Source organism: Pan paniscus, chromosome X (genome assembly GCF_029289425.2).
Source record: "Pan paniscus chromosome X, NHGRI_mPanPan1-v2.0_pri, whole genome shotgun sequence".
NCBI classification, from domain to species: domain Eukaryota; kingdom Metazoa; phylum Chordata; class Mammalia; order Primates; family Hominidae; genus Pan; species Pan paniscus.
Window position 1 is genome coordinate 76,615,620 of NC_073272.2, and position 10,493 is coordinate 76,626,112.

Genomic DNA, 10,493 nt, shown 5'->3' on the forward strand with positions numbered 1-10,493 from the left:
ACTTCATTTATCCACATCCATGGCCCATGCAGGGTCTTTTCATCATCCAGAACAGCTCTACTTCTGAAATCTTAAATTCGTATACCCTACTCTTCAGCTACTTTTATTTTCCAGTGAGGGCTTTTACTTCCTTGCCCATACTACTCCTATTCTATGGGCTCCTGGTTTCTGTCAGTTTATCAGTCCATCCTAATTATTTTTTCTGACTTGCCTGGGCTCTATAATCTATTATTGCAACCATTTTCTTTTCTCTAGTTTTAACCACATTTTGACCTGGTACCACCTGAAAATTTATGGTTTCTTTCTTCAGGAGAGTTATTGGCACCACATGATAACTTCTTCAGGAGTTCCTGGCCAACTTTCTCTTCCATCTCTTCCTATATATTCAGACATCTCTTTTCATCAATCACTGTCCTAACTTCGAATCTTCACTCCTTCCCTCTCCAATGGTTCTTTGTCCTCTGCACAACAATATGCTGAAACCTCCCATCATTTAAGAAACAGTCCCTCCACCTTATCTCTTTCTCTGTTTGTTGCCCTGTCTCTCCTTTTCTTTCTAACCAAGCTTTTTAAAAGCAGTTTAAGAACAGTTTAAAAACTTTTAAAGAACCATTTACATTCACCGTCTTCACTTAGTCTTTTCCTTTTCACCCCTCAACACACTGAAATCTGGTTCTGTTTCTGGGGTAGATCCTCTCCTACCCGTTTGTACCTTTGTCAAAATATTAATCACTCTACTGTAACCACCACTAGGCCTAAGTACCTCAAAATGTAGGATGTTGAATAACTTATCTATGTAGTCCCAGAGCCTAGCACAGTGCTTGATTGATAGGAGGTCCTCAATAAACAAATTATGTCACAAACACTTACTGGACACCTACTAGGAACCAAGCACTGTATTGGTTCTGTGGACTTGAATCTATCTCAAAACCTATATTTAAGCAACTTTTTCTCACAGAACCTTTCTTTCCTTTGTGAATGTCAAGTCAGTATATTTAATTAAGCCATACAATCCCTGTCCCGTGCCATGACTTTACTCATAATGGTCACTCAACATTTGTTGAATGATTGCTTGATAGAACTCAGCAGACCCAAAAGGACTAATTGTGAAGAGTTGCTGTAGGAAATGGCCAGAGAGAGGCCTGTTCTGAAATCTGGTTCCTTACAGAGAGCTTTTCAGGCTTTCAGAACCATTTCTGAGCAGTTCTCTAGAAATACATTCATTTGCAACTCTATCCCAACATGGCTGATAGGTTTTGGTAAACCCGTTTACAACCTCTCCATTTCCTTTGTCTTCAACTTCTCTCCCCTCTCTCCAGTCTTTCCCCCTACACCTATTAGACAGGTGCAAATATCTCTCCTAGTCACAAATAAGGAAAGACCTAAATTAGAAAACCTCCCTGGACTCCAAGGTTTCACATTACCTAATATCCTTCCTTTCTCCACTAATCTTCTGCAAGAATAGTCTGAACTTTCTAGTCCCATTTCCTTCTTCCCATTCATTCCCACACCAAATAGTCAGAAAGGCTAGGATATGAATTAGAATGGTCAGGGAAGGGTTTCATGGACAAGTAAGGGCACAGGATGCAGAAGAATTTTGTGATTAAAGTGCAGAATATGGAAATGTATTGGAGAGGTATTAGGTTTTTCTATTTTATTTTTCATCTGCTTTATAATATTCTTTTTTTTTAAGTAGGTAACACATGTATATGATACATAGTTCAGAAAATGCAAAGTGAAAGTAAGGGTTCTTCCCAATCCCACCAAGTTCCCTTTTCTAGAGGCAATCACTGTTAAAAGTTTCTTATGTATCCTCCCAAAGATGCATTTGTAAATATTTACATATATGGAGTGCCTATACAATATGGTAGAGCACAATAAGAAGGGCAGTGCGAACTGACAAGCACAGAAGAGCCTTTGAAGAATTAGGGAATATCATCTTCCCTCCAACATACTCTTCCTCTTAAGTCCCCACCTCCATTAATAGCCTTTCCATCCTCCCAAGATGACCCAGGCTCAAAGCCTCTGAACATTGGCAGGAAACCTGTTACTAACCAGAGTTTAGTTTTCTAAAATGGTTTTCTGTACATCACAATTAAGCCAATTAACATTCCCTCCATACCTGCCACTGCTATTTTCAATTTTGTTTTGAAAATATAAGTCACATACATCTACTCCTCACCACTTTCACTACCCCAGCCTCCATTAGGCCCTCGTGACTTCTTATCTTCAAAATTGGAGTAACTGCCTTCTTCATATGGTTGTTAGGTACATTTGGTAAAATTAAATAAGCATGGTAACAATTAGCAGGCTCAACAAATATTTGTTCCTTTCTCTTCTCCCCAATACCTCCCAGCCACTATACCACCCCACCACCCCATCAACCTTAATCCACTCCCCATATTACATACTTGGTTTATCAAAACAATGTCGAATTCTTGAAATTTTTCTATATCTATCCTATATTGATCCCAAGATCAGAGCTTCAGAATATGAAAACTTACCTGAACTCTGAGGAAAGGCACTAGAAAATTCCAAATACAGCTGTCCCAAAGGAAAACCACTCTTAGTACCTCTCAAAGGCATTGCCTTTATAGTCTAGGGTAGTATCATTGACATTTGGAAACTAAAAAGGTTATGATCTAACCTATATTTTTCCCCTAGAAAAACCTTACCTATTCTTCAGGACTCCGTTTGAATTCCACCTTCTTCTTGAAGTCTTCCAGGATTCTGCCCATGTTAACTCTTTTCATCCAAGTCTTAATGAATCTTACCTTTCTCTGCATTACAAAATGTGGAGGGAAGGGAGGGAGGAGAGGGGAGATAAAGGAAGACATGGGATGGGGAGTGAGAGAGTGACACCCAAATCCTCGTTCTGACAAAACCCATTGTCCCACCTCCTAAAATATGCCTAATTGAGTAAGGTTAAAGTGATGGTTACCAAACAGCAGGTAAGGGTATCCCCTAGACCCCCTAGTTTCTGGTTAACAATTAAGGACATATAAAATAAAATATACTTTAATCTTGAATAAACTTATTTATTTTCAGGTTAATTTACTTTTGTATAAATGATTTTGGCATATTTTAATTTTTATTAACTATATCATAATCTGATTCATTTCAATTAAATCATGAACATTTTCCCATGTCATTAACTTTTCTTTAAAATATTTTTTAATAGTTTTGTAAGTCTCTCATCTTGTTTCCATCCGTAATATATTTGTTCCCCTATTTTGGGGCATTTTTCTTTTTATTCCCATTTTTGTTTTTACAAATAATGTTATTTGAAGGTATGTAAATCTTTATCTGAATCTCTATTTATCTGAATCTTTATGTTTTGACATGTTGATAGATAACATCAAACTACTTCCAAAAATGATGTACCAATCTAATCCACTGGCACTGTACAAGAATGACCACCTCATTGCACTCTCACCAGCACAGACTATTATCTTTTCTATTTTTTTCTAATTTGATAGGTGACAAAAATGACATGCCATTATTAGTTTTTCTTTTCCTTTTCCTTTTTTTTTTTTTTTTTTTTTGAGATGGAGTCTCACTCTGTCACCCAGGCTGGAGTGCAATGGCACGATCTTGGCTCACTGCAACCCCCGCCTCCTGGGTCCAAGCTATTCTCCTGCCTCAGCCTTCTGAGGAGCTGGGATTACAGGAGCCCACCACCATGTCCAGTTAATTTTTTTATTTTTAGTAGAGGCAGGTTTTCACCATGTTGGCCAGGGTGGTCTGGAACCTCTGACCTCAGGCGATCCGCCCGCCTCGGCCTCCCAAAGTGCTGGGATTACAGGCATGAGACGCCGCGCCCGGACAAGAGTTTTTCAATAATGTTAATATACATGGTTTGTTTTTCCTGTTCTGTTAATTACTTATACATCTCCTTTGCCCATTTTTATTGAGATCTTCTGTTTTTCTTACTAGTTATATGTATTTGGATATAATCAACATGTTAGATTATAATTATTATATGCAGTTGATTCTTATTATTCACAGTTGCTATGTTTTATAAAGCCACTACAAACACTGAATTAATGAATACTGAACCACTGCTCCTGGAGAAATACATAGTTAGGCTCCTGTGAGCCTCTGGTCACATTTCCATCAACCCATCAAAACACAATCTTTGTTTATGTGTGTTTCTGTTTAAAGACACCTTATTTAAGCCACACAAAAACACAAATATTACATGTTCTCACTCATATGTGGAAGCTAAAAAAAAGAACTCATGGAGATACAGAGTAGAATGACAGTTACCAGAGGCTGGAAAGAGTAGTAGGAAGTCAGGGGATAGAGATGGGTTGGTTAATGGATACAAAGATATAGTTAGATAGAAGGAATAAGAGCTAGTGTTCAGTAGCACAATAGGGTGCCTATGGTTAACAATAATTTATTGTATATTTCAAAATAACTAAAACAGTGAAATTGGAATGTTCCTAACACAAATAAATAATAAATTATTGAGGATATGGATTCCCTAATTACCCTGATTTGATCATTATATATCATATGCTTGTATAAAAACATCACATGTACCCCATAAATATGTACAACTATTATGTAATCTATGCTCATGGTTTTATATAATTCCTCCTTGGCTATTGATTCTCAAATCTATGTATCCAGATGGGATCATTCTCTGGAGTTTCAGCCTTCCCTAGATCTCTCCAAGTGGATTTTCCACAGGAACCTCAAACTCTACTTGACTGAAATAAAACTATTCTTCCCATTTTCACAAATGAAGAATCTGAGGCTCAACGAAGTTGAAGAATTTCCCCTGGGTCCCAGTAAAGAAATTAAACCAAATCTGTCTGACTCTGAAGCTTATGCTCTTTCCATTTTTGTTATACTGCCTTTTATAATATTAGGGAGAAAAAAACCCAGAACATTACATATATATCTTGTAGCTCTGAAACAGAGTAACAAGTTTCACTGGGGAATTGATCCTTCCTGCTCTAAGAAGCTTGAATTCTAAATTTTCTGGATTACTTTTTAAAAAATAAATCCCTGGAAAATCAGGAGCAAAATTATTAAGTGGAAGAAGCTGGAGAAGTCCCTTCCACTCTTTGGATCACATTTTCCCTGATATTTAAAAAAGATCTCTACATTCTCTTACAGCTGTGCCATTATGAGAGTCTATGGAAGACAGAGTTCTGTATAAGGTACAGACATTATGAATAAATGCTCATGCCATTCAGCCTGTGTAATAGCTCAGCTGCATTCCAACACCATTCTCCAGGACCCGCTGGACTAAAGGCTGATCATATATCTTCATGATATTCTCATCTACTCCAGGCACCCAGCCCAGCATGACGCACTTGTCCACACAGCCCTGACTCACCTCTGGCAATACCAGCTCTTTATTCAACTGGAGAAGTAATCAGGTAAAAGTGGAAATTCTATGACATATTTCCCCACAGAGGGTTCTGATATGTGCCCCACAAAGTCACTTACTAGCTGCATGACCTTGGACATGTCACTTAATCTCTCTGACCCTTAGTTTTCTCATCTGCAAAAGAGAGATTAATAAAACGTAATTCACCTGATTATTGCAAAAATTAAGAAATAATGTGTGGAAGAGCACCAGGCATATACTAGGTACTTAATAAATGTTTTCTTCCTTCATTGTCATCCTTCAATGGGCCATGCCAGTGTTTCCTTGGATTCACTAGTTATTATCAAGGTCTAATCTATACATTTTTTGATCATCGCCCCCCGTATCAACCAAAGAACATTTAGCCAGGTGTGGTGGCATGTGCCTGTAGTCCCAGCTACTCAGGAGGCTGAGGCAGGATGATAGCTCGAGCCCAGGAGTTCAAGGCTGCACTGAGCTATAATTACGCCACCACTGCACTCCAGCCTGGGCAATGGAGCAAGATCAAAAAAAAAAAAAAAAAAAAAAAAACCTGAAGAAATGCCACTCATGGTGATTCTTAATTTACTTAACTGTAGCAATTCAGGCTGCATTTGAGTTCTTATAGCAAACTTAAAGTCATAACATGTAGTCAGCAAGCATCTGCTTAAATGCTTCCTGTGACAGGGAACTCAGTCCCTTTTAACACAGCCCATTTCATCTTCAATCAGCTCTGTTGTAACTTCCACCCAATAATCTTAATTCTGTCTCTTGGAGTCAAACTTTACAAATAAAATTCTCTTTCTCATGACAACCCTGTAGAAACTGGAAGACAGTAACCCTGCCCCCACTCCACCCTCAAGGCTTCTCTTCTTAATCTCTATTTTGTCTGTGTTCCTTTTTAAAAGATAACTGCCATATCTGAGCAAAATACTTGAGGTATGGTTCTACAAACTCAGCAACAAAGGAAATAATCACCTCCCGCATTCTAGATACTATACTACTATTAATGCAGCCTCAATTTCTGTTAACTTTTTCGGCAGCCATATTAAACATAGACCCATCCTGTAGAGTTGCTATTTTTTTAATTTTTAATTTGTTTTATGAAACTGGTGCAAGATACCACATTTTTTCTTATCAAATTTATTTTGTTATTTTTGGACCATCTTTGCAATTTAGTACATTCTTGGATTTCTGGTTCTATCACCCATCATATATATTTACCCTCCCTTTTACAGTTCTCTCTTAACACTCAATGAGTATACTGTTCTTGCATCTCCATCCAAGCCATTAATTAAAATGTTGAAACCAAGACGAAGTCAGGTACAGAGCCCTACAGCTCACCACCAAGGACTTCTCTTTGCAACAGTGAAGCACAATTTTCTCCTACCTCAGTATACCTGATAGACCTTTCCACCATCGATTTACATTAATCACAATAGCTCACAAAACACCAGCAATACCCAAGGAGGGGCAGGACTCCTTAGAGGAAAACTAAAATTAGGGGAAAAGCCTGTGTGGCTTGGAGAAACCTTTATCTAAGTGACTCTGATAAATCTCTCAGAGAATGTGCCCTCATCTCTTGCCCTTTTTAAGAATTCCTACCCCAGGGAAACACAGAATAAATAATTAGCAACTTTTGTAAATGGTTTCTTCATCTGTATGTTGGAGCTAATAATATACAACTCCTAGGGCTGTTATGAGGACTAAATGACTAATACATATAAAGTACTTAGCACAATGCCTGGTATGTAATAAGTGCTCAATATAAGTAGTACTTTCAAAAAACCTTTCAGACTCCAACTAAAGGAATAATGTTCTAGCTTATGTTTCCTCCATCTTGTTCACCAGGGTGTCATAAAAATAAACATTTTTGTCATGTTCCTTTCTGCAACGTAAGTAAACTATAGTCATTACCTACTTGCATCTATTCGTTAAAAGACCATATCCAAAAAGGCCACGTTTCCCAGCCCACAAATCTGAGTACAGGACACAGCCCCTGAGGGGCTGTTATAGCCACAAATATATTAAAATTTAATTTTTTCAAGCTGAGGCTCTACTGTATTGTCTGACTCCCATTCACCCCCTACCGCCCCAACTATGAATGGCAGAATCAAGACCTCCACATTCTTGAAGGCCCACATCATTTCCCTTCCTGTTGCAACGTTACCTGATCCTGCTGTTTTCAGTAATGGTGACAGAATCCAGGTAAGGTAATCCAGATTTGCCTTGCAATAAGATAATTCCAAGATGTCTATGGCTGCAGGACAGATTGTGATACTCCACCCTGTTCATACCCATAGCTCTCTGTTCACACTCATATCATGATATCCCTATCTCCCAACCCCCACCTTGGGTCACTGTGGTTTGCATGTCATATCTCAGGACTTCTGGTGGCCAAAAGTGGAAGCTGAAGTAGGACAAGAACTGAATCTGGAACCAGAGAAATCTATAAGTCTGTAACATTGGAAAACATTGTATGCTATGGCTTTTCTAAGTGACACGTTAATAGTAATCGACATATCATTATAAAAACAAAAATTTCCCACATCTATATTGTGCTTTGTGGTTTATAAAATACTTCAATGATCCCCAGTGTGTGATGTTCCCCTTCCTGTGTCCATGTGTTCTCATTGTTCAATTCCCACCTATGAGTGAGAACATGCAGTGTTATAATAATAATAAAATTAAAAAATAATAATAATAGTAATAAATACTTCAATGAGCACTTTCTCCTTTGTTTATCAGAACAGTTAAGTAGCTTCATTTGAGGGAAACACTGCTGGAAAATTAAAAATTAATTATCTTCATCAAACTTAATTATGTATTATTCCTCCACACGTATACAATAATTATCTCTGTCACACAATCTAGTTTGATCAAAAAAAGTTAAATAACAGCTATTTTGCACCACAAGGCATGAAACGCTAGGCTTCTTATCTTTTAGGACAGATAATATTAACTTTATTTTACAGGTAAGGAAAGCAAGTCTCTGTGAGGTTAATTTGCTCAAAGTCCACATATCAAATAGTAGAACTAGAAGTCAAAGCCTCTCTACTCTGACTCCAAATCATCTGCTCTGTTTTCTACCTCAGCATTTCGAAGTGCCATTCAACTGCCTTGATTAAAATGCCTGACATCCTCCCTGTCAAGAAACAGGCAGTGGCTAACTGAAGCCATCTTCCTAAAAGACATCTTTCAACTCACAAGTTCCTAAGCCAAGTTATCTCACAAAAGAGTAAGTTTCCTTTCCAGGCAGCCAAGTTTCTATGCCATGCTGAAGAATCTTTCTTTTTAACCTTTCAGGTATACAGCCATAGAGCCTCATCCATCTGCAGAAAAGATGCTGACATATATTGCACCAAACAGAGCTCTAACCCCACCTTCAATCTTGCAGCATTATGTCAGTCGTTATCAAAGCATCTGGCCCAGTGTCTCACTGCAGACATTGTGCACAAATTAGAAATGCTGCAATCTATGAAAATTCATTCTTCATTCTCCATGTTTGTCAGCCCCTACCCTTCACATTGCAGTCCCAACAAAGAACAGAAAGGCAACCACATGGGAGAAATCCAGATGACACAGGCCAATTTCTACCTCAGCCCACAAACGACAAGGAACTAGATAGCCAGTCTTGCACATGAGAGATTAGATACTGTTCTAAGCCTACCATTTTCTCTTACACAGCTCTCTAAAACATCGCAAGGTATACTCCTCAACTCAATTCTAATTAGCTGACTCATTCACTTCATGCCTTACCTATTATAATTAGCTCTTTTCTTCAAGATTTACCAATCCCTCCTTCTACCCTAAATAGCATCCCTAAACAGCTACACAGCATTATGACCGTCTACAGTTAAAAAGATGGAAAAGTTTTCATTCACGGTTTGGTATTCCGTTAACTTTGGCCTGAGGTGAGACCAGACACAAAGAATGCCTTCAGGAGCTGGCATGCAGAGCCAGGAATCACTGGGGCCACATACAACCTAGTCTCAGCTCCAGCCAGATGAAATTACTGGATGCTGTGAGGTCACATACTGCTTCCCAGACAAACCAAGGCAGAGCCCAAAACTCTGCATTACCTCCTCAGAATGGCCTCTCATATCTCACAAAAAAAAAAGCCCAACTTTGGGTGCAACTAGCAACTAGCCTCTTTTGAATCTCCCCTCAACAAACCCTGGCCCCTGTATTTTCCTGTCTTCTTATTTGATCTGTTTTCTATCCTGGTTCTCAGCTGAGTATCAACTTCTGTTAAGTACCTGATTCCTTGCTTTGGCTTGAATCAGCATAGTCTTCAGCCATCTTCCTGGGTTTACCGACCGCAGGCTCGAGTTCTGCAGAATTGGTTTAAACTGGTCAAAATAGATTTGAACTGACCAGAACTGATTTTCTTTGTCAAAAAATATTTGAACTGATCAAGATCAACTTCTGACAATTTTAAACCCTTTTGGGCCAGTTTTACATTACTAATGCAGGAGCAAGCCACTGAGGGAATCAGGATGAACCAGGAATGAGATGAAGCTCCTTCAATCTGCTTAGAAGACCAGCAAGGAGGGGACAAAAAGGACCTGATGCTAAGGATCATACCATTTGTGGTGGTGGTGCTGGAGGGGGGATAAGAAAGGACCTAATAGTCCGAGAGGTAGGATCAAACTACTGTGGACCCCGGGGGAGGCACTAAAATAAACTGATGCTCAATAACGCAGGATCAAATCACTGGTGTGAGACAGGAGGAGGAAAGATGCTGATGCTTACCAGACAGGATCAAACCACTGAGATGCATATGGAGCTGAATGGGGATGCTTTTCGATAAGGAGCCATCAAACCACTCTGGGAGAGGGAAGGAAAAGAAGAGGAAGAGTGAGATCGTAAAGGGTCTAGTAGTGTGTAAGACAGAGTCAGACCCCTGTGGAGGATTGATGACTAAGGGATGCTGTTCTAAGTAGCAGGACTAAACCACTGTGAAAGAGAGGGGAGCAAAAAGAAGCTGAAATTTCTTAAAGCAAACATAAATTCTTTATAGGAGAAGTAAACAATAATATGGTGTTCTGTAAGACAGAATCAAATCCTGCTTTTATATTTAATAAAGCGTGTTTATATATATTATTATTATTATCATTTGTTCTTT

General features: G+C 38.7%; 1 long non-coding RNA gene across 3 annotated transcripts in view; it reads right to left on the reverse strand.

Annotated features, from left to right (window-relative positions):
• Positions 1–10,278, reverse strand: part of LOC134729800 (uncharacterized) — a 351,153-nt gene extending 340,875 nt beyond the window's left edge. For 2 of the 3 annotated variants that reach the window (XR_010111244.1, XR_010111245.1), the window contains exons 1-3: positions 10,121–10,278; positions 9,625–9,699; positions 2,676–2,780 (exon numbers count right to left, since the gene is read on the reverse strand). This is a non-coding gene — a long non-coding RNA (uncharacterized LOC134729800). Of the gene's footprint in view, positions 1–2,675; positions 2,781–9,624; positions 9,970–10,120 lie in introns of those variants that run through there. The other variant, XR_010111243.1, reaches the window with a different exon arrangement.
• Between the last annotated feature and the right edge of the window lie 215 nt (positions 10,279–10,493).